Raw genomic sequence first — 25,661 nt, forward strand, 5'->3', positions numbered from 1 at the left:
TTATGTTAGGCCTTTGAAGCCTGTCTGCGGTCCCTCCTTCCACTAGGCCTCCACTGACCATTCTACTGCTGCCCGTGTACCCCTGGAACCAATTTTAAATTGCCTACAGCCAGCCCAATTTTTTTTATGTTAGGCCTTCGAAGCCTGTCTGCGGTCCCTCCTTCCACTAGGCCTCCACTGACCGTTCTACTGCTGCCCGTGTACCCCTGGAACCAATTTTAAATTGCCAACAGCCCTATTTTGTTATGTTAGGCCTTCGAAGCCTGTCTGCGGTCCCTCCTTCCACAAGGCCTCCACTGACCATTCTACTGCTGCCCGTGTACCCCTGGAACCAATTTTAAATTGCCTACAGCCCAATTTTTTTATGTTAGGCCTTCGAAGCCTGTCTGTGGTCCCTCCTTCCACTAGGCCTCCACTGACCATTCTACTGCTGCCCGTGTACCCCTGGAACCAATTTTAAATTGCCAACAGCCCTTTTTTGTTATGTTAGGCCTTCGAAGCCTGTCTGCGGTCCCTCCTTCCACAAGGCCTCCACTGACCATTCTACTGCTGCCCGTGTACCCCTGGAACCAATTTTAAATTGCCTACAGCCCAATTTTTTTATGTTAGGCCTTCGAAGCCTGTCTGTGGTCCCTCCTTCCACTAGGCCTCCACTGACCATTCTACTGCTGCCCGTGTACCCCTGGAACCAATTTTAAATTGCCTACAGCCCAATTTTTTTATGTTAGGCCTTTAAAGCCTGTCTGCGGTCCCTCCTTCAACTAGGCCTCCACTGACCATTCTACTGCTGCCCGTGTACCCCTGGAACCAATTTTAAATTGCCAACAGCCCTATTTTGTTATGTTAGGCCTTCGAAGCCTGTCTGCGGTCCCTCCTTCCACAAGACCTCCACTGACCATTCTACTGCTGCCCGTGTACCCCTGGAACCAATTTTAAATTGCCTACAGCCCAATTTTTTTATGTTAGGCCTTTGAAGCCTGTCTGCGGTCCTTCCTTCCACTAGGCCTCCACTGACCATTCTACTGCTGCCCGTGTACCCCTGGAACCAATTTTAAATTGCCAACAGCCCTATTTTGTTATGTTAGGCCTTCGAAGCCTCTCTGCGGTCCCTTCTTTCTACTACTACTACACTGACCAGACCATTGCTGCCCGTGTACCCCTGGAACCAATTTTAAATTGCCTACAGCCCAATTTTTTTATGTTAGGCCTTTGAAGCCTGTCTGCGGTCCCTCCTTCCACTAGGCCTCCACTGACCATTCTACTGCTGCCTGTGTACCCCTGGAACCAATTTTAAATTGCCAACAGCCCTATTTTGTTATGTTAGGCCTTCGAAGCCTGTCTGCGGTCCCTCCTTCCACAAGACCTCCACTGACCATTCTACTGCTGCCCGTGTACCCCTGGAACCAATTTTAAATTGCCTACAGCCCAATTTTTTTATGTTAGGCCTTTGAAGCCTGTCTGCGGTCCCTCCTTCCACTAGGCCTCCACTGACCATTCTACTGCTGCCCGTGTACCCCTGGAACCAATTTTAAATTGCCAACAGCCCTATTTTGTTATGTTAGGCCTTCGAAGCCTCTCTGCGGTCCCTTCTTTCTACTACTACTACACTGACCAGACCATTGCTGCCCGTGTACCCCTGGAACCAATTTTAAATTGCCTACAGCCCAATTTTTTTATGTTAGGCCTTTGAAGCCTGTCTGCGGTCCCTCCTTCCACTAGGCCTCCACTGACCATTCTACTGCTGCCTGTGTACCCCTGGAACCAATTTTAAATTGCCTACAGCCAGCCCAATTTTTTTTATGTTAGGCCTTCGAAGCCTGTCTGCGGTCCCTCCTTCCACTAGGCCTCCACTGACCATTCTACTGCTGCCCGTGTACCCCTGGAACCAATTTTAAATTGCCAACAGCCCTATTTTGTTATGTTAGGCCTTCGAAGCCTGTCTGCGGTCCCTCCTTCCACTAGGCCTCCACTGACCATTCTACTGCTGCCCGTGTACCCCTGGAACCAATTTTAAATTGCCAACAGCCCTATTTTGTTATGTTAGGCCTTCGAAGCCTGTCTGCGGTCCCTCCTTCCACAAGGCCTCCACTGACCATTCTACTGCTGCCCGTGTACCCCTGGAAACAATTTTAAATTGCCTACAGCCCAATTTTTTTATGTTAGGCCTTCGAAGCCTGTCTGCGGTCCCTCCTTCCACAAGGCCTCCACTGACCATTCTACTTCTGCCCGTGTACCCCTGGAACCAATTTTAAATTGCCTACAGCCCAATTTTTTTATGTTAGGCCTTTAAAGACTGTCTGCGGTCCCTCCTTCAACTAGGCCTCCACTGACCATTCTACTGCTGCCCGTGTACCCCTGGAACCAATTTTAAATTGCCAACAGCCCTATTTTGTTATGTTAGGCCTTCGAAGCCTGTCTGCGGTCCCTCCTTCCACAAGACCTCCACTGACCATTCTACTGCTGCCCGTGTACCCCTGGAACCAATTTTAAATTGCCTACAGCCCAATTTTTTTATGTTAGGCCTTTGAAGCCTGTCTGCGGTCCCTCCTTCCACTAGGACTCCACTGACCATTCTACTGCTGCCCGTGTACCCCTGGAACCAATTTTAAATTGCCTACAGCCAGCCCAATTTTTGTTATGTTAGGCCTTCGAAGCCTGTCTGCGGTCCCTCCTTCCACAAGGCCTCCACTGACCATTCTACTGCTGCCCGTGAACCCCTGGAACCAATTTTAAATTGCCAACAGCCCTATTTTGTTATGTTAGGCCTTCGAAGCCTCTCTGCGGTCCCTTCTTTCTACTACTACTACACTGACCAGACCATTGCTGCCCGTGTACCCCTGGAACCAATTTTAAATTGCCTACAGCCCAATTTTTTTATGTTAGGCCTTTGAAGCCTGTCTGCGGTCCCTCCTTCCACTAGGCCTCCACTGACCATTCTACTGCTGCCTGTGTACCCCTGGAACCAATTTTAAATTGCCTACAGCCAGCCCAATTTTTTTTATGTTAGGCCTTCGAAGCCTGTCTGCGGTCCCTCCTTCCACTAGGCCTCCACTGACCATTCTACTGCTGCCCGTGTACCCCTGGAACCAATTTTAAATTGCCAACAGCCCTATTTTGTTATGTTAGGCCTTCGAAGCCTGTCTGCGGTCCCTCCTCCCGCTAGGCCTCCACTGACCATTCTACTGCTGCCCGTGTACCCCTGGAACCAATTTTAAATTGCCAACAGCCCTATTTTGTTATGTTAGGCCTTCGAAGCCTGTCTGCGGTCCCTCCTTCCACAAGGCCTCCACTGACCATTCTACTGCTGCCCGTGTACCCCTGGAACCAATTTTAAATTGCCTACAGCCCAATTTTTTTATGTTAGGCCTTTGAAGCCTGTCTGCAGTCCCTCCTTCCACTAGGCCTCCACTGACCATTCTACTGCTGCCCGTGTACCCCTGGAACCAATTTTAAATTGCCTACAGCCAGCCCAATTTTTTTTATGTTAGGCCTTCGAAGCCTGTCTGCGGTCCCTCCTTCCACTAGGCCTCCACTGACCGTTCTACTGCTGCCCGTGTACCCCTGGAACCAATTTTAAATTGCCAACAGCCCTATTTTGTTATGTTAGGCCTTCGAAGCCTGTCTGCGGTCCCTCCTTCCACAAGGCCTCCACTGACCATTCTACTGCTGCCCGTGTACCCCTGGAACCAATTTTAAATTGCCTACAGCCCAATTTTTTTATGTTAGGCCTTCGAAGCCTGTCTGTGGTCCCTCCTTCCACTAGGCCTCCACTGACCATTCTACTGCTGCCCGTGTACCCCTGGAACCAATTTTAAATTGCCAACAGCCCTTTTTTGTTATGTTAGGCCTTCGAAGCCTGTCTGCGGTCCCTCCTTCCACAAGGCCTCCACTGACCATTCTACTGCTGCCCGTGTACCCCTGGAACCAATTTTAAATTGCCTACAGCCCAATTTTTTTATGTTAGGCCTTCGAAGCCTGTCTGTGGTCCCTCCTTCCACTAGGCCTCCACTGACCATTCTACTGCTGCCCGTGTACCCCTGGAACCAATTTTAAATTGCCTACAGCCCAATTTTTTTATGTTAGGCCTTTAAAGCCTGTCTGCGGTCCCTCCTTCAACTAGGCCTCCACTGACCATTCTACTGCTGCCCGTGTACCCCTGGAACCAATTTTAAATTGCCAACAGCCCTATTTTGTTATGTTAGGCCTTCGAAGCCTGTCTGCGGTCCCTCCTTCCACAAGACCTCCACTGACCATTCTACTGCTGCCCGTGTACCCCTGGAACCAATTTTAAATTGCCTACAGCCCAATTTTTTTATGTTAGGCCTTTGAAGCCTGTCTGCGGTCCTTCCTTCCACTAGGCCTCCACTGACCATTCTACTGCTGCCCGTGTACCCCTGGAACCAATTTTAAATTGCCAACAGCCCTATTTTGTTATGTTAGGCCTTCGAAGCCTCTCTGCGGTCCCTTCTTTCTACTACTACTACACTGACCAGACCATTGCTGCCCGTGTACCCCTGGAACCAATTTTAAATTGCCTACAGCCCAATTTTTTTATGTTAGGCCTTTGAAGCCTGTCTGCGGTCCCTCCTTCCACTAGGCCTCCACTGACCATTCTACTGCTACCTGTGTACCCCTGGAACCAATTTTAAATTGCCAACAGCCCTATTTTGTTATGTTAGGCCTTCGAAGCCTGTCTGCGGTCCCTCCTTCCACAAGACCTCCACTGACCATTCTACTGCTGCCCGTGTACCCCTGGAACCAATTTTAAATTGCCTACAGCCCAATTTTTTTATGTTAGGCCTTTGAAGCCTGTCTGCGGTCCCTCCTTCCACTAGGCCTCCACTGACCATTCTACTGCTGCCCGTGTACCCCTGGAACCAATTTTAAATTGCCAACAGCCCTATTTTGTTATGTTAGGCCTTCGAAGCCTCTCTGCGGTCCCTTCTTTCTACTACTACTACACTGACCAGACCATTGCTGCCCGTGTACCCCTGGAACCAATTTTAAATTGCCTACAGCCCAATTTTTTTATGTTAGGCCTTTGAAGCCTGTCTGCGGTCCCTCCTTCCACTAGGCCTCCACTGACCATTCTACTGCTGCCTGTGTACCCCTGGAACCAATTTTAAATTGCCTACAGCCAGCCCAATTATTTTTATGTTAGGCCTTCGAAGCCTGTCTGCGGTCCCTCCTTCCACTAGGCCTCCACTGACCATTCTACTGCTGCCCGTGTACCCCTGGAACCAATTTTAAATTGCCAACAGCCCTATTTTGTTATGTTAGGCCTTCGAAGCCTGTCTGCGGTCCCTCCTTCCACTAGGCCTCCACTGACCATTCTACTGCTGCCCGTGTACCCCTGGAACCAATTTTAAATTGCCAACAGCCCTATTTTGTTATGTTAGGCCTTCGAAGCCTGTCTGCGGTCCCTCCTTCCACTAGGCCTCCACTGACCATTCTACTGCTGCCCGTGTACCCCTGGAACCAATTTTAAATTGCCAACAGCCCTATTTTGTTATGTTAGGCCTTCGAAGCCTGTCTGCGGTCCCTCCTTCCACTAGGCCTCCACTGACCATTCTACTGCTGCCCGTGTACCCCTGGAACCAATTTTAAATTGCCAACAGCCCTATTTTGTTATGTTAGGCCTTCGAAGCCTGTCTGCGGTCCCTCCTTCCACAAGACCTCCACTGACCATTCTACTGCTGCCCGTGTACCCCTGGAACCAATTTTAAATTGCCTACAGCCAATTTTTTATGTTAGGCCTTTGAAGCCTGTCTGCGGTCCCTCCTTCCACTAGGCCTCCACTGACCATTCTACTGCTGCCCATGTACCCCTGGAACCAATTTTAAATTGCCTACAGCCAGCCCAATTTTTTTTATGTTAGGCCTTCGAAGCCTGTCTGCGGTCCCTCCTTCCACTAGGCCTCCACTGACCGTTCTACTGCTGCCCGTGTACCCCTGGAACCAATTTTAAATTGCCAACAGCCCTATTTTGTTATGTTAGGCCTTTGAAGCCTCTCTGCGGTCCCTTCTTTCTACTACTACTACACTGACCAGACCATTGCTGCCCGTGTACCCCTGGAACCAATTTTAAATTGCCTACAGCCAGCCCAATATTTTTTATATTAGGCCTTCGAAGCCTGTCTGCGGTCCCTCCTTCCACTAGGCCTCCACTGACCATTCTACTGCTGCCCGTGTACCCCTGGAACCAATTTTAAATTGCCAACAGCCCTATTTTGTTATGTTAGGCCTTCGAAGCCTGTCTGCGGTCCCTCCTTCCACTAGGCCTCCACTGACCATTCTACTGCTGCCCGTGTACCCCTGGAACCAATTTTAAATTGCCAACAGCCCTATTTTGTTATGTTAGGCCTTCGAAGCCTGTCTGCGGTCCCTCCTTCCACAAGGCCTCCACTGACCATTCTACTGCTGCCCGTGTACCCCTGGAACCAATTTTAAATTGCCTACAGCCCAATTTTTTTATGTTAGGCCTTTGAAGCCTGTCTGCGGTCCCTCCTTCCACTAGGCCTCCACTGACAATTCTACTGCTGCCCGTGTACCCCTGGAACCAATTTTAAATTGCCTACAGCCAGCCCAATTTTTTTTATGTTAGGCCTTCGAAGCCTGTCTGCGGTCCCTCCTTCCACTAGGCCTCCACTGACCGTTCTACTGCTGCCCGTGTACCCCTGGAACCAATTTTAAATTGCCAACAGCCCTATTTTGTTATGTTAGGCCTTTGAAGCCTGTCTGTGGTTCCTCCTCCCACTAGGCCTCCACTGACCATTCTACTGCTGCCCGTGTACCCCTGGAACCAATTTTAAATTGCCAACAGCCCTATTTTGTTATGTTAGGCCTTCGAAGCCTCTCTGCGGTCCCTTCTTTCTACTACTACTACACTGACCAGACCATTGCTGCCCGTGTACCCCTGGAACCAATTTTAAATTGCCTACAGCCCAATTTTTTAATGTTAGGCCTTTGAAGCCTGTCTGCGGTCCCTCCTTCCACTAGGCCTCCACTGACCATTCTACTGCTGCCTGTGTACCCCTGGAACCAATTTTAAATTGCCAACAGCCCTATTTTGTTATGTTAGGCCTTCGAAGCCTGTCTGCGGTCCCTCCTTCCACTAGGCCTCCACTGACCATTCTACTGCTGCCCGTGTACCCCTGGAACCAATTTTAAATTGCCAACAGCCCTATTTTGTTATGTTAGGCCTTCGAAGCCTGTCTGCGGTCCCTCCTTCCACTAGGCCTCCACTGACCATTCTACTGCTGCCCGTGTACCCCTGGAACCAATTTTAAATTGCGAACAGCCCTATTTTGTTATGTTAGGCCTTCGAAGCCTGTCTGCGGTCCCTCCTTCCACTAGGCCTCCACTGACCATTCTACTGCTGCCCGTGTACCCCTGGAATCAATTTTAAATTGCCAACAGCCCTATTTTGTTATGTTAGGCCTTCGAAGCCTGTCTGCGGTCCCTCCTTCCACTAGGCCTCCACTGACCATTCTACTGCTGCCCGTGTACCCCTGGAACCAATTTTAAATTGCCAACAGCCCTATTTTGTTATGTTAGGCCTTCGAAGCCTGTCTGCGGTCCCTCCTTCCACAAGGCCTCCACTGACCATTCTACTGCTGCCCGTGTACCCCTGGAACCAATTTTAAATTGCCTACAGCCCAATTTTTTTATGTTAGGCCTTTGAAGCCTGTCTGCGGTCCCTCCTTCCACTAGGCCTCCACTGACAATTCTACTGCTGCCCGTGTACCCCTGGAACCAATTTTAAATTGCCTACAGCCAGCCCAATTTTTTTTATGTTAGGCCTTCGAAGCCTGTCTGCGGTCCCTCCTTCCACTAGGCCTCCACTGACCGTTCTACTGCTGCCCGTGTACCCCTGGAACCAATTTTAAATTGCCAACAGCCCTATTTTGTTATGTTAGGCCTTTGAAGCCTGTCTGCGGTCCCTCCTTCCACAAGGCCTCCACTGACCATTCTACTGCTGCCCGTGTACCCCTGGAACCAATTTTAAATTGCCAACAGCCCTATTTTGTTATGTTAGGCCTTCGAAGCCTGTCTGCGGTCCCTCCTTCCACAAGGCCTCCACTGTCCATTCTACTGCTGCCCGTGTACCCCTGGAACCAATTTTAAATTGCCAACAGCCCTATTTTGTTATGTTAGGCCTTCGAAGCCTGTCTGCGGTCCCTCCTTCCACTAGGCCTCCACTGACCATTCTACTGCTGCCCGTGTACCCCTGGAACCAATTTTAAATTGCCAACAGCCCTATTTTGTTATGTTAGGCCTTCGAAGCCTGTCTGCGGTCCCTCCTTCCACAAGGCCTCCACTGACCATTCTACTGCTGCCCGTGTACCCCTGGAACCAATTTTAAATTGCCAACAGCCCTATTTTGTTATGTTAGGCCTTCGAAGCCTCTCTGCGGTCCCTTCTTTCTACTACTACACTGACCAGACCATTGCTGCCCGTGTACCCCTGGAACCAATTTTAAATTGCCAACAGCCCTATTTTGTTATGTTAGGCCTTCGAAGCCTGTCTGCGGTCCCTTCTTTCTACTACTCCAACACTGACCAGACGACTGCTGCCCGTGTACCCCTGGAACCTATTTTTTATTGCATAGAGCATCCTTTTTTTAATAGCAGTCGTACAAAGTCTGTCTGCGGTCCACTATTGAAATTGTCCTCCACTGCCCAGAGCAATGCTGCCTGTGTACCCCTGTAACCTTTTTTAAGCTGCAGTGAGCCACAATTTTTGGTTTAAGGCCTACTACCTGTGCCTGTCTGCGCCACTCAATTCAGCTGTGTTCCTTTGAAAAAAGCTGAGCGTCAATAGTCTTGTTTTCAGCCTCTAGGAATTTTAAAACTGCATTGGGGGTACAACTTTGGTAGGGCCTACTAACGGTGTCTGCCGCCCCAAGGTGTGCCCCAGGTTTCGTCCACATTGCTTCGGTCTTTCGACTCTCGTTTAGTAGTTGTAGAAAACTACACTGCATTAGGCCTACAAATTGGGTATGGGGTGTAGAGACGGTGTGTTCCACTCCAAGGTGTTCCCCAGGTTTCCTCGCCATTGCTTCCATCTTAATGCTCTCGTTTAGTAGTTGTTGGAAACTACGCTGCATTAGGCCTACAAATTGGGTATGGGGTGTAGAGAGATGGTGTGTTCCACTCCAAGGTGTTCTCCAGGTTGCCTTTCCTGAGCTTCTATCTTCAGGCTCTCGTTTAGTAGTTGTTGGAAACTACACTGCATTAGGCCTACAAATTGGGTATGGGGTGTAGAAAGATGGTGTGTTCCACTCCAAGGTGTTCCCCAGGTTTCCTCGCCATTGCTTCCATCTTAATGCTCTCGTTTAGTAGTTGTTGGAAACTACGCTGCATTAGGCCTACAAATTGGGTATGGGGTGTAGAGAGATGGTGTGTTACACTCCAAGGTGTTCCCCAGGTTTCCTCTCCATTGCTTCGATCTTCTGGCTCTCGTTTAGTAGTTGTTGGAAACTACACTGCATTAGGCCTACAAATTGGGTATGGGGTGTAGAGAGATGGTGTGTTCCACTCTAAGGTGTTCCCCAGGTTTCCTCGCCATTGCTTCGATCTTAATGCTGTCGTTTAGTAGTTGTTGGAAACTACACTGCATTAGGCCTACAAATTGTGTATGGGGTGTAGAGACGGTGTGTTCCACTCCAAGGTGTTCTCCCGGTTGCCTTTCCTGAGCTTCTATCTTCAGGCTCTTGTTAAATAGTGGTTAAATGGAACAACTGCATTTGGCGTACTAGTTGGTTTGGGGCCTACTAACAGTGTCTGCCGCTCCTTGCTGTTCTCCTGGTTTCCTGTCCTGAAATTCCATTTTCAGGCTCTCGTTAAGTAGTTGTTAATGTTAGACTGCATTTGGCCTACTAGTTGGGTTGGGGCCTACTATCGGTGTCTGCCACTCCTTGCTGTTCTCCTCCACTGAACAAAGCTGTGCCGCCTGTTTACTACGGTTGCCAATTTTGAACTGCATTTCGACTACTTACTGATTTGGGCCTACTCTCTGTGTCAGCCTCTCATTCCAGTTGTCCTCCACTGCAATGCCCCCTGGTTAGTCCTGTGTTACCAATTTTGAACTGCATTTAGCCCACTTTATTCTTTGGGCCTATATCTGTGTTTCCTCCTCATCCTGCCCATTGCCCAGCCAGTGATAGATGAGTCTGCTGGTACATTGACCCATAACGCAAAATTCCCCGTGCACGCTACACAGCAAGATTGTGACCCTGCTGAAAGTCAGGTTCCTCTTCCCGCATACCATACCACCTTACACGGGGACAAAGAGGAAGGTGCAGATGAAAGTGCAGGTTCCTTCATCAGGTGAGGGGAGGAATACTAGTTGGCGACGTCACTGGCACAGGGCCTCTCATAGTACGCAAAAGTGTTGCTGCCGGTGGGAGGCGCCCCCGCCGTGCAAACACACCGCTGTACTTTGAGGGGCCCTGTGCCAGTGCCAATGCCAACGAGTGGGCCCCCCCTGCTTGCTCAGGATCTCAGCACTTGCAAAGTTGAAATAATTACCTCTCCCTGCTCCACTGCCGTGACGTGTTCCAGATTTCCTGGGCCCACTAATTACTTGAACCAGCCCTACCCCCCACAACTTTAGCCAAATGACCCCCAATTTCAAATGCCTTCCAATTATTATAAGCTAAATTACGATTGACAAGCTTCTGTAACAAGAATGGATGTTTTTGCCATTAAAATGGGCAGTGTAGGTGTTTTCCTGGCCTCCACTCACTGCCGACTATGCTCCCCCATTGACTTGCATTGGGTTTCGTGTTTCGGGCGATACCCGACTTTTCGCGATAATCGGCCGATTCCACTCGACTCGACTTTTAAGATAGTCGGGTTTCGCGAAACACGGCTCGACTCTAAAAAGGTCAAGGTCGCTCAACCCTATATATATATATATATATATATATATATATATATATACATATACATATATATATCTATATATATAATTGCCTAAGGGTTTTTCCGTCTGTCTGTCTGTCTGTCTGTCCTGGAAATCCCGCATCTCTGATTGGTCGAGGCCGCCAGGCCTCGACCAATCACCGACGGGCACAGCGACGATGATGTCATAAAGGACCTAGAAATCCCGCGTCTCTGATTGAGCGACGGGCACAGTATCGACATAGATGTCATAATGGTTGCCATGGCGACGATGATGTCATAAAGGTTGCCTCGACCAATCAGCGACGGGCACAATCTGCCGTGAATTCTGGAATCATCATTGTCCATATACTACGGGGACATGCATATTCTAGAATACCCGATGCGTTAGAATCGGGCCACAATCTAGTATATTTATATATATATATATATTATTAAAATAAAATACATTAACTGTGTGATGTCTACCTTACAAAGTGTGCATGTCACAAACTGCTGATTTTTCACTCACCTATTTTATTAGTCAAATCTGACATATGTACTTGTAACACCAATACTGCAAGCTTTTTCCACTGTGGTGTTTTGAGCATGTTATGTGCCTACCATTTCTAGGTCCATCCTTCTTGGTAAGAGATGAATTATATAAACAAATTATAAAACCATAGTATAACAAATACCGTCATTTTATTATGTGACTATCTACCCAACAGAATGTGCATGACACAAACTACTGATTTATTTGCCCAACTGTTTTGTTAGTAAATTTGACTTAAATTGGTTGTCCAACGAAACAAAATACATTTTAATCAATTGATCTTGGAAAAAAAATAAAGTTCCAGAATTGGATATGTTAAAAAAGTGTCCCGGTGCTGAGATAATCTTATAAATGTGGCAATGCTATGTACTTTGTAATGGCTTGGTCTAAATGTGCAGCAAAATAGTTGTCACATACTACATCTACTGGGCAGGGGAGGAAGCAAAAGAGAGTATACAGACATTACAGCAGCTGATATCTGTGAGGTAAAAAAATTTCCTAACCTATATTTAAAGATAGGCAGGACAATGTTTTACCTCACAGAAATATTCAGCTGCGATCCCATACTATCCTGTCTGTATACTCTTTTATGTTCTCCATTGGTCAGAAACTTCAATATGTGCCAAACATGTAGCTGCATTGTTATTAAAGAATATTCCTCATTATTAGTAAAAGAACAAGTGACAATACCAATGGATGGGGTAATGCAAAAGAAAAAAATAATACATACCACTGCATTCTTCAGTAAGAATATTCTAGCCTCAAACCCAACGCCCACGTTGCCCACGTTGTGACACCAACGCCTGCCGGCGTTGCCTTTGACTGGGCAACAATGCACGTCATATCCGGGAGTGGTAATGCGACTTCTGGCTGTGCAGCATACCACGCTGCAGCCAGCGGATATAAATAACGGAGACATTTGTATAGCGGTAGGCCCTTTGGGAAAGGAGTCCGAAACGCGCGTCGGGGCAAACGCTCTGCAGTGGGTGTCAGCGGCAACTTATACCACGGTCCCTTAAAGGTAATTGGACCTAAGTGTTATATTGAGCATGGTCTCGTAGGGTGTTCTAAGTACCCGTAGGACAGCAGGGTGTAGCCGTGGGTGGGTGGACACTTACAGGGATGTAAAGTAATGTGTCAGCTGTATGTGACTATTCTTTGTATACTGAAGTGATGTTGTATAGTTAAAGAGATCGATTGTTGGCCTATTTTCTCCTGTACTATTATATATCATTAGCCACTCACCAAGATAGATCTATATGTGGTAGCCGTCTGTTACCTGCAGCTGTGCGTCTATTATGGGTGATTGTGATGAGTGGGTTTATTTGTCTCCCCTGACCTTGGTGGTATGGTTTTAAATAATGTCTTTTTCTAATAAAAGTTTTAGTATTTTGATATTTCAACAATAGCCTTGTGATCATCTTTCTTTGTTCTGATCTGGTCCAGAGATGTAGATCTGTGTGTCATCAGTAGTGTTGAGCATTCCGATACCGCAAGTATCGGGTATCGGCCGATACTTGCGGTATCGGAATTCCGATACCGAGATCCGATATTTTTGTGATATCGGGTATCGGTATCGGAAGTGTAAAATAAAGAATTAAAATAAAAAATATTGTTATATTCACCTCTCCGGCGGCCCCTGGACATCAGCGGGAGGATCCGGCGTCCGGCACGGCTTCTTTCTTCAAAATGCGCGCCTTCAGGACCTGTGGAATGACGTCCCGGCTTCTGATTGGTCGCGTGCCGCCCATGTGACCGCCACGCGACCAATCAGAAGCCGCGACGTCATTCCTCAGCTAAAGTCCTAGAATGAGCGCCTTCTAGGACCTGAGGAATGACGTCGCGGCTTCTGATTGGTCGCGTGGCGGTCACATGGGCGGCACGCGACCAATCAGAAGCCGGGACGTCATTCCACAGGTCCTGAAGGCGCGCATTTTGAAGAAAGAAGCCGTGCCGGACGCCGGATCCTCCCGCTGATGTCCAGGGGCCGCCGGAGAGGTGAATATAACAATATTTTTTATTTTAATTCTTTATTTTACACTTTAATATGGATCCCAGGGCCTGAAGGAGAGTTTCCTCTCCTTCAGACCCTGGGATCCATGAGGATACATTCCGATACTTGATGTCCCATTGACTTGTATTGGTATCGGATATCGGTATCGGCGATATCCGATATTTTTCGGGTATCGGCCGATACTATCCGATACCGATACTTTCAAGTATCGGACGGTATCGCTCAACACTAGTCATCAGCATAGAAGTGATACTGAAAGCTGTGAGATTCTATGAGCTGTCCCAGGCTTTAAGTGTAAATGGAGAAGAGCAGAGGCCCAAGGACTGAACCTTGCGGAAGAGTAGGGGACATTGAATGTTGGGACTGTTAGGTATGATGACATCCAAGATAGGGCCATGTCAGTGATGCCAAGAGATGAGATGGTATGTAATAATATGGAATGGTCCACTGTGTCAAAGGCAGAAGACAGGTCTAGGAGGAGGGGGACAGAGTAGTGTTGCTTGGCTTTGGCAGTTAGTAGGTCATTAGTGACTTTAATTAGGACAGTTTCAGTGGAGTGATGTGGCCAGAAGCCAGATTGTAAGTGATCGAAGAGGGAGCAAGATAAGAGGTGGGAGGACAGTTCAAGATGGACATGTTGTTCCAGTAATTTTGAAGCATGGGGAGAGGAGAATATAACCAAATTTGCTCACCTGGTTAGGATGAGATTAGAGCATATAGATAGTGGCTGCTGCAGATCCACAGGTCTTCACCGACCAGAGAAAATAATGTCTTCAAAGGGAGATTTGTAGTTAAAGTTCTGCGCTGCCGCTAAGATGAATTTCAGGAGAGTAAAGTTGATTCATAGTGGTTTTATTCTACGCGTTTCAGGGGTCACATGCCCCCTTCATCAGGAAATACCACATTTCCTGATGAAGGGGGGCATGAGACCCCTGAAACGCGTAGAATAAAACCACTGTGAATCAACTATACTCTCCTGAAATTCATCTTAGCGGCAGCGCAGAACTTTAACTACAAATCTCCCTTTGAAGACATTATTGGCTGTGATTGTCACATGTCCTTGCCCTATAAGAACCAGCCATTTTCCTCATCGCCACCATTTCCTCACTGCTGCAGCTTTGTGTTAGACAGCATCGCTGCTGCTGTGGGCGCTATACAGTATAAGAGTGTGAATTGTGAGCGAATTTACAGTTAGATAGAGAGAGATAGGTTTAGCGAGTCGGGACTAGTTGTAATATCAGCCCTTTTCAGGGTAGGTTACAGCAGTTCATAGCACTTTTTGCCAGGCAGGTCTGTGCCAGTGCTGTGCAAGTGTTTGTCACAGCATTTGGTGTAATCTAGCTCAGCCAATCATTTTGGGCTAGTAGCATTGTCTGGTAGTTATCTGAGTAGCCTGCCTGTGAAGCTAGCTACACTGCCTGTGTATCTAATAATTTTTTACTGCGTCTAACCCATTAAATCCTTTTGGGCTTAGTAGCAGTGTCTGCACATCAGTGGTGTAGCCCGCCAGTGAAGCTAGCTACACTGCCTGTGTATCTAAATTTTTACTGCATCTAATCCAGTAAATCGTTTTGGGCTTAGTAGCAGTGTCTGCACATCAGCGGAGTAGCCCGCCTGTGAAGCAAGCTACACCGCCTGTGTATCTAATAATTTTTTACTGCATCTAGCCCAGTAAATCGTTTTTGGCTTAGTAACAATGTCTGCACGTCAGCGGAGTAGCCTGCCTGTGAAGCTAGCTATACCGCCTGTGTATCTAATAATTTTTTACTGCTTCTAACCCAGTAAATCGCTTTGGGCTTAGTAGCAGTGTCTGCACGTCAGTGGAGTAGCCTGCCTGTGAAGCTAGCTATACCGCCTGTGTATCTAATAATTTCTTACTGCATCTAACCCAGTAAATCGTTTTGGACAAGTATGATAGTTTGGCCACTCAGCTCTGCTCGGTTTCCATCCATCATTTTTTGTGCCAGCAACTACAGAATTGCCAATTAGTTAAGCACCAAAATGAGTGGCAAAAGGCCTGCTGCTGGTTGCTGGTGGAAATGGGAATAGGCGTGTTGGAAAGGGAAAAAAGGTTGTGTCCATGGGGTAGGTGGTAAAGCAACAGTAACATCTGCAGAAGAAAGACCATCTTCCAGCCTAAGTAAGATGTCTACTTCTTTTCGTGGACAATCTGATATGATCCCTTTCTTACGACCATCGCTATGAGCATCGCTTCAAACTCCAGATGAGGTACAAAAAGAGCTGGTGCTTGAACGGATATCAAAGTGCTCCTTCAAGTGGGCTCTCCTCCACCTCAATTTCAACATCACAAATACTCCAGTCCTCAGAGGTGTCACTGCAATTGCACTTGCTTCCTCACAGCTCCCAAGTCTCCAGCCGCCCGTCTGAGTATGGGGTAACACAGATGGTTGAGTCTGCAGAGCTGTTTACGATACTAAAGCCTGGGAATCAGAGGTCTGCTCCAGAGCTTCTGTGAATCCAGATGAGGAAATGATCTGCACTGATGCCCAGAATCTTTGTGAGTCGGATCCAGGCCCAGATGAAGAAGGTTCTGAGCATAATGTAGACCCTCGATCCCAAACTGTAACTCCTGTTGGTGGAGAAAATGAGGAAGATGATGATGAGACTGAGATACCTGATTGGAAAGAAAACGTGACTTTTCGGTCAGGGCAGGAGGAGGTTGGCTCTGAGGTCGACGGGTGTGAGAACACACAGGTTGATGATGATGATGTTGGAGACCCCACTTACTGTCAACCCACAGTCCGCCAGTCCATGAGGTCAGCAAAGGAGGTGGAGGAGGATGCTAGTGACGACGAGGTTAGGTTGCACCTTCCTGGACAGAGACGGAGTACTGGAAGCACATCAACAACTGCATCCTCAACCACAACTGTGCCTCTGAGCACAAGTCGTGGTGGCTCTTCAGGTCGCATGGGCTCTAAGCCTTGCATAGCCTGGGCATTTTTTGAGATCGCAAAGGATGACTCAATTTATGTTGTCTGTAAGATTTGTCACCAAAATCTCAGTAGAGGCCAAAAAATGAATAGTTTGAGTGCTTCATGCATGAACCGTCACATGGACTTGAGGCACAAGTTGGAGTGGAAAGCTCACTGTGCTACAGTGCGACCTAGTGGGCCGGGCCAACCACCGTCTGCCCCATCAAGTGCATCCACGGCCTCTTCATCCTCTGTGACTGTGGGGACAGCAGTTGCACATGGTTTTGGACACAGACCTTCCACCTCTTTACCTGCAACAGCCAGTGTGATTGGCAGGTCGTCAGTACATTTGTAAGTGGAAACACCTGCTGGTGTTGAGCGCTCTCCGACATCGAGACCACCACATTTTGATCAAGGCAACATAATATTTCCACCTGCACCTTCCTCACAGACCAGCAGTTTGCCGGGGACACCCTACTCAACCCCATCTAAGTACGGCAGCCAGCCCTCAGTCTCTCAGATGTGGACAAGTAAAAGACAATTTCCTCCTAGCCATGACAAAGCTAAGAGGTTGAATTTCACCATCTGCAAGCTGTTGGCTACAGAAATGCTGCATTTCCACCTGGTGGACACAGGATTTTCGAGACCTTATGTCCGTCACAGTGCCCCAGTACCAGCTGCCCAGTCGCCACTACTTCTCAAAGAAAGCTGTGCCTGCACTATACCAGCATGTCACACACAACATCACCGCTTCCTTGAGAAACTCTGTGTGTGTGACAGGGTGCATTTCACCACAGACACTTGGACGAGTAGACATGGACAGGGGCGTTACATGTCGGTGACTGGGCACTGGGTAACTATGGTGACAGCAGAAGAAGGGGCTGCTGTCCAAGTCTTGCCGTCCCCATGAGTTGTGTGTCGATCCTCCATATCCATAAGTTTCTCCATTGCTTCTGCCTCCTCAACCTTCTCTCGGTCCTCCACTTGCACCCAAAGCCTGTCTGGTAATGCCACCTGCGTTCTAACTGCACAGAAGGAATCCTGCACACCTCCTTACCATGCTGTCACCAGGGCTTAACGGCATCAGGCGGTGTTTACCTTGAAATGTTTGGGAAATGTGAGCCACACAGCTAAGGAGTTGTAGTCAGCTCTGGAGACCGAGTTCCATCGATGGTTGTCTCCACTGAACTTGCAGCCAGGGAAGGATGTGTGCGACAATGCTGCAAACCTGGGTGCGGCCCTTCGCCGGGGCAATGTCACACACGTGCCTTGTATGGCTCACATTCTGAACCTGGTTGTCCAGAAATTTTTATCTCACTATCCCGAACTAAATGGGCTTCTGCAGAGAGCACGTTCGCTGTGTGCTCACTTCCGCCATTCGCATCCCGCAGCTCAACGACTTGCTTCTCTACAGAAGTCGTTGGGCCTGCCAATTCACTGGCTGAAATGTGATGTGCCCACATGGTGGAATTCAACTCTGCGGCGGCGTCTAAAAATCACTAAAATTGACAAATCTCCGGGCCCGGATGGGATACACCCTCGAGTACTGCAGGAATTAAGTACAGTCATTGATAGACCATTATTTTTAATCTTTAGAGACTCCATAATAACAGGGTCTGTACCACAGGACTGGCGTATAGCAAATGTGGTGCCAATATTCAAAAAGGGGACAAAAACTGAACTCGGAAATTATCGGCCAGTAAGCTTAACCTCTACTGTGGGTAAAATCCTGGAGGGAATTCTAAGGGATGCTATACTGGAGTATCTGAAGAGGAATAACATCATGACCCAGTATCAGCACGGGCTTACTAGGGACTGTTCATGTCAGACTAATTTGATCAGTTTCTATGAAGAGGTAAGTTCCGGATTGGACCAAGGGAACCCAGTGGATGTAGTGTATATGGACTTTTCAAAAGCTTTTGATACGGTGCCACATAAAAGGTTGATACATAAAATGAGAATAATGGGGATAGGGGAAAATATGTGCAAGTGGGTTGAGAGCTGGCTCAGGGATAGGAAACAAAGGGTGGTTATTAATGGAGCACACTCGGACTGGGTAGCGGTTAGCAGTGGGGTACCACAGAGGTCAGTATTGGGCCCTCTTCTTTTTAACATATTTATTAATGACCTTGTAGGGGGCATTCAGAGTAGAATTTCAATATTTGCAGATGACACTAAACTCTGCAGGGTAATTAATACAGAGGAGGCCAATTTTATATTACAGGATGATTTATGTAAACTAGAAGCTTGGGCTGATAAATGGCAAATGAGCTTTAATGGGGATAAATGTAAGGTCATGCACTTGGGTAGAAGTAATAAGATGTATAATTATGTGCTTAATTCTAAAACTCTGGGCAAAACCGTCAATGAAAAAGACCTGGGTGTATGGGTGGATGACAAACTCATATTCAGTGGCCAGTGTCAGGCAGCTGCTACAAAGGCAAATAAAATAATGGGATGCATTAAAAGAGGCATAGATGCTCATGAGGAGAACATAATTTTACCTCTATACAAGTCACTAGTTCGACCACACTTAGAATACTGTGCACAGTTCTGGTCTCCGGTGTATAAGAAAGACATAGCTGAACTAGAGCGGGTGCAGAGAAGAGCAACCAAGGTTATTAGAGGACTGGGGGGTCTGCAATACCAAGATAAGTTATTACACTTGGGGCTATTTAGTTTAGAAAAAGAAGACTTACGGGTGATCTTATGTTAATGTATAAATATATGAGGGGACAGTGCAAAGACCTTTCTGATGATCTTTTTAATCATAGACCTGAAACAGGGACAAGGGGGCATCCTCTGCGTTTGGAGGAAAAAAAGGTTTAAGCATAATAACAGACGCAGATTCTTTACTGTAAGAGCAGTGAGACTATGGAACTCTCTGCCGTATGATGTTGTAATGAGTGATTCATTACTTAAATTTAAGAGGGGACTGGATACCTTTCTGGAAAAGTATAATGCTACAGGGTATATACACTAGATTCCTTGATAGGGCGTTGATCCAGGGAACTAGTCTGATTGCCATATGTGGAGTCGGGAAGGAATTTTTTTCCCCAATGTGGAGCTTACTCTTTCCCACATGGGTTTTATTTGCCTTCCTCTGGATCAACATGTTAGGGCATGTTAGGTTAGGCTATGGGTTGAACTAGATGGACTTATAGTCTTCCTTCAACCTTAATAACTATGTAACTATGTAACATGTTGCAGTGACTGTAGCAGCACTGACGAACCTTGGTGCAATACATTATGACTGCTCTGATAAGGGTATACCGTGAAGATTGGTAGAGCAGCTTAGTATACATTTTTTGCAAAAAACGTATCAACCAAATACCCTGTTTTTTACATCTTTTACTAGCACTTGCGGATTACTGCAACATTTTTTCAAACTGAGTGTTTTTGGTTTTACTATTCTCTTTTGTGTCTTCAGGTTTCTTGGTGGTGTGTGAACATGATCATACAGACTTGTTCACTGTGCAAGTAGCCCATGTGTTCCTGTTTCCATAATTGTTCTCTTGTGTCTACAAGACTGGGGAGTTCCACCACTCCTCTTGGGCTATCTGCACAAAAGCTGTTCTACCCTGTATGCACACATGGATTTTTCCTCTCTGAACCCTGTTCACACAGGTTATATACAGATGATCAGGTTTTTAAATACATCAGATAGGGATTGCATACATTAGTTAGGACTGCTCTGATAAGGGTATACCGTGAAGATTGGTAGAGCAGCTTAGTATACATTTTTTGCAAAAAACGTATCAACCAAATACCCTGTTTTTTACATCTTTTACTAGCACTTGCGGATTACTGCAACATTTTTTCAAACTGAGTGTTTTTGGTTTTACTATTCTCTTTTGTGTCTTCAGGTTTCTTGGTGGTGTGTGAACATGATCATACAGACTTGTTCACTGTGCAAGTAGCCCATGTGTTCCTGTTTCCATAATTGTTCTCTTGTGTCTACAAGACTGGGGAGTTCCACCACTCCTCTTGGGCTATCTGCACAAAAGCTGTTCTACCCTGTATGCACACATGGATTTTTCCTCTCTGAACCCTGTTCACACAGGTTATATACAGATGATCAGGTTTTTAAATACATCAGATAGGGATTGCATACATTAGTTAGGACTGCTCTGATAAGGGTATACCGTGAAGATTGGTAGAGCAGCTTAGTATACATTTTTTGCAAAAAACGTATCAACCAAATACCCTGTTTTTTACATCTTTTACTAGCACTTGCAGATTACTGCAACATTTTTTCAAACTGAGTGTTTTTGGTTTTACTATTCTCTTGTGTGTCTTCAGGTTTCTTGGTGGTGTGTGAACATGATCATACAGACTTGTTCACTGTGCAAGTAGCCCATGTGTTCCTGTTTCCATAATTGTTCTCTTGTATCTACAAGACTGGGGAGTTCCACCACTCCTCTTGGGCTATCTGCACAAAAGCTGTTCTACCCTGTATGCACACATGGATTTTTCCTCTCTGAACCCTGTTCACACAGGTTATATACAGATGATCAGGTTTTTAAATACATCAGATAGGGATTGCATACATTAGTTAGGACTGCTCTGATAAGGGTATACCGTGAAGATTGGTAGAGCAGCTTAGTATACATTTTTTGCAAAAAACGTATCAACCAAATACCCTGTTTTTTACATCTTTTACTAGCACTTGCGGATTACTGCAACATTTTTTCAAACTGAGTGTTTTTGGTTTTACTATTCTCTTTTGTGTCTTCAGTTTTCTTGGTGGTGTGTGAACATGATCATACAGACTTGTTCACTGTGCAAGTAGCCCATGTGTTCCTGTTTCCATAATTGTTCTTTTGTGTCTACAAGACTGGGGAGTTCCACCACTCCTCTTGGGCTATCTGCACAAAAGCTGTTCTACCCTGTATGCACACATGGATTTTTCCTCTCTGAACCCTGTTCACACAGGTTATATACAGATGATCAGGTTTTTAAATACATCAGATAGGGATTGCATACATTAGTTAGGACTGCTCTGATAAGGGTATACCGTGAAGATTGGTAGAGCAGCTTAGTATACATTTTTTGCAAAAAACGTATCAACCAAATACCCTGTTTTTTACATCTTTTACTAGCACTTGCGGATTACTGCAACATTTTTTCAAACTGAGTGTTTTTGGTTTTACTATTCTCTTTTGTGTCTTCAGGTTTCTTGGTGGTGTGTGAACATGATCATACAGACTTGTTCACTGTGCAAGTAGCCCATGTGTTCCTGTTTCCATAATTGTTCTCTTGTGTCTACAAGACTGGGGAGCTCCACCACTCCTCTTGGGCTATCTGCACAAAAGCTGTTCTACCCTGTATGCACACATGGATTTTTCCTCTCTGAACCCTGTTCACACAGGTTATATACAGATGATCAGGTTTTTAAATACATCAGATAGGGATTGCATACATTAGTTAGGACTGCTCTGATAAGGGTATACCGTGAAGATTGGTAGAGCAGCTTAGTATACATTTTTTGCAAAAAACGTATCAACCAAATACCCTGTTTTTTACATCTTTTACTAGCACTTGCGGATTACTGCAACATTTTTTCAAACTGAGTGTTTTTGGTTTTACTATTCTCTTTTGTGTCTTCAGGTTTCTTGGTGGTGTGTGAACATGATCATACAGACTTGTTCACTGTGCAAGTAGCCCATGTGTTCCTGTTTCCATAAATGTTTTCTTGTGTCTACAAGACTGGGGAGTTCCACCACTCCTCTTGGGCTATCTGCACAAAAGCTGTTCTACCCTGTATGCACACATGGATTTTTCCTCTCTGAACCCTGTTCACACAGGTTATATACAGATGATCAGGTTTTTAAATACATCAGATAGGGATTGCATACATTAGTTAGGACTGCTCTGATAAGGGTATACCGTGAAGATTGGTAGAGCAGCTTAGTATACATTTTTTGCAAAAAACGTATCAACCAAATACCCTGTTTTTTACATCTTTTACTAGCACTTGCGGATTACTGCAACATTTTTTCAAACTGAGTGTTTTTGGTTTTACTATTCTCTTTTGTGTCTTCAGGTTTCTTGGTGGTGTGTGAACATGATCATACAGACTTGTTCACTGTGCAAGTAGCCCATGTGTTCCTGTTTCCATAATTGTTCTCTTGTATCTACAAGACTGGGGAGTTCCACCACTCCTCTTGGGCTATCTGCACAAAAGCTGTTCTACCCTGTATGCACACATGGATTTTTCCTCTCTGAACCCTGTTCACACAGGTTATATACAGATGATCAGGTTTTTAAATACATCAGATAGGGATTGCATACATTAGTTAGGACTGCTCTGATAAGGGTATACCGTGAAGATTGGTAGAGCAGCTTAGTATACATTTTTTGCAAAAAACGTATCAACCAAATACCCTGTTTTTTACATCTTTTACTAGCACTTGCGGATTACTGCAACATTTTTTCAAACTGAGTGTTTTTGGTTTTACTATTCTCTTTTGTGTCTTCAGTTTTCTTGGTGGTGTGTGAACATGATCATACAGACTTGTTCACTGTGCAAGTAGCCCATGTGTTCCTGTTTCCATAATTGTTCTCTTGTGTCTACAAGACTGGGGAGTTCCACCACTCCTCTTGGGCTATCTGCACAAAAGCTGTTCTACCCTGTATGCACACATGGATTTTTCCTCTCTGAACCCTGTTCACACAGGTTATATACAGATGATCAGGTTTTTAAATACATCAGATAGGGATTGCATACATTAGTTAGGACTGCTCTGATAAGGGTATACCGTGAAGATTGGTAGAGCAGCTTAGTATACATTTTTTGCAAAAAACGTATCAACCAAATACCCTGTTTTTTACATCTTTTACTAGCACTTGCGGATTACTGCAACATTTTTTCAAACTGAGTGTTTTTGGTTTTACTATTCTCTTTTGTGTCTTCAGGTTTCTTGGTGGTGTGTGAACATGATCATACAGACTTGTTCACTGTGCAAGTAGCCCATGTGTTCCTGTTTCCATAATTGTTCTCTTGTGTCTACAAGACTGGGGAGCTCCACCACTCCTCTTGGGCTATCTGCACAAAAGCTGTTCTACCCTGTATGCACACATGGATTTTTCCTCTCTGAACCCTGTTCACACAGGTTATATACAGATGATCAGGTTTTTAAATACATCAGATAGGGATTGCATACATTAGTTAGGACTGCTCTGATAAGGGTATACCGTGAAGATTGGTAGAGCAGCTTAGTATACATTTTTTGCAAAAAACGTATCAACCAAATACCCTGTTTTTTACATCTTTTACTAGCACTTGCGGATTACTGCAACATTTTTTCAAACTGAGTGTTTTTGGTTTTACTATTCTCTTTTGTGTCTTCAGGTTTCTTGGTGGTGTGTGAAAATGATCATACAGACTTGTTCACTGTGCAAGTAGCCCATGTGTTCCTGTTTCCATAAATGTTTTCTTGTGTCTACAAGACTGGGGAGTTCCACCACTCCTCTTGGGCTATCTGCACAAAAGCTGTTCTACCCTGTATGCACACATGGATTTTTCCTCTCTGAACCCTGTTCACACAGGTTATATACAGATGATCAGGTTTTTAAATACATCAGATAGGGATTGCATACATTAGTTAGGACTGCTCTGATAAGGGTACACCGTGAAGATTGGTAGAGCAGCTTAGTATACATTTTTTGCAAAAATCGTATCAACCAAATACCCTGTTTTTTACATCTTTTACTAGCACTTGCGGATTACTGCAACATTTTTTCAAACTGAGTGTTTTTGGTTTTACTATTCTCTTTTGTGTCTTCAGGTTTCTTGGTGGTGTGTGAACATGATCATACAGACTTGTTCACTGTGCAAGTAGCCCATGTGTTCCTGTTTCCATAATTGTTCTCTTGTGTCTACAAGACTGGGGAGTTCCACCACTCCTCTTGGGCTATCTGCACAAAAGCTGTTCTACCCTGTATGCACACATGGAGTTTTCCTCTCTGAACCCTGTTCACACAGGTTATATACAGATGATCAGGTTTTTAAATACATCAGATAGGGATTGCATACATTATTTAGGACTGCTCTGATAAGGGTATACCGTGAAGATTGGTAGAGCAGCTTAGTATACATTTTTTGCAAAAAACGTATCAACCAAATACCCTGTTTTTTACATCTTTTACTAGCACTTGCGGATTACTGCAACATTTTTTCAAACTGAGTGTTTTTGGTTTTACTATTCTCTTTTGTGTCTTCAGGTTTCTTGGTGGTGTGTGAACATGATCATACAGACTTGTTCACTGTGCAAGTAGCCCATGTGTTCCTGTTTCCATAATTGTTCTCTTGTGTCTACAAGACTGGGGAGTTCCACCACTCCTCTTGGGCTATCTGCACAAAAGCTGTTCTACCCTGTATGCACACATGGATTTTTTCTCTCTGAACCCTGTTCACACAGGTTATATACAGATGATCAGGTTTTTAAATACATCAGATAGGGATTGCATACATTAGTTAGGACTGCTCTGATAAGGGTATACCGTGAAGATTGGTAGAGCAGCTTAGTATACATTTTTTGCAAAAAACGTATCAACCAAATACCCTGTTTTTTACATCTTTTACTAGCACTTGCGGATTACTGCAACATTTTTTCAAACTGAGTGTTTTTGGTTTTACTATTCTCTTTTGTGTCTTCAGGTTTCTTGGTGGTGTGTGAACATGATCATACAGACTTGTTCACTGTGCAAGTAGCCCATGTGTTCCTGTTTCCATAATTGTTCTCTTGTGTCTTTAAGACTGGGGAGTTCCACCACTCCTCTTGGGCTATCTGCACAAAAGCTGTTCTACCCTGTATGCACACATGGATTTTTCCTCTCTGAACCCTGTTCACACAGGTTATATACAGATGATCAGGTTTTTAAATACATCAGATAGGGATTGCATACATTAGTTAGGACTGCTCTGATAAGGGTATACCGTGAAGATTGGTGGAGCAGCTTAGTATACATTTTTTGCAAAAAACGTATCAACCAAATACCCTGTTTTTTACATCTTTTACTAGCACTTGCGGATTACTGCAACATTTTTTCAAACTGAGTGTTTTTGGTTTTACTATTCTCTTTTGTGTCTTCAGGTTTCTTGGTGGTGTGTGAACATGATCATACAGACTTGTTCAGTGTGCAAGTAGCCCATGTGTTCCTGTTTCCATAATTGTTCTCTTGTGTCTACAAGACTGGGGAGTTCCACCACTCCTCTTGGGCTATCTGCACAAAAGCTGTTCTACCCTGTATGCACACATGGATTTTTCC

This window comes from Ranitomeya imitator, chromosome 2 (genome assembly GCF_032444005.1).
Source record: "Ranitomeya imitator isolate aRanImi1 chromosome 2, aRanImi1.pri, whole genome shotgun sequence".
Classification (NCBI taxonomy): Eukaryota; Metazoa; Chordata; class Amphibia; order Anura; family Dendrobatidae; genus Ranitomeya; species Ranitomeya imitator.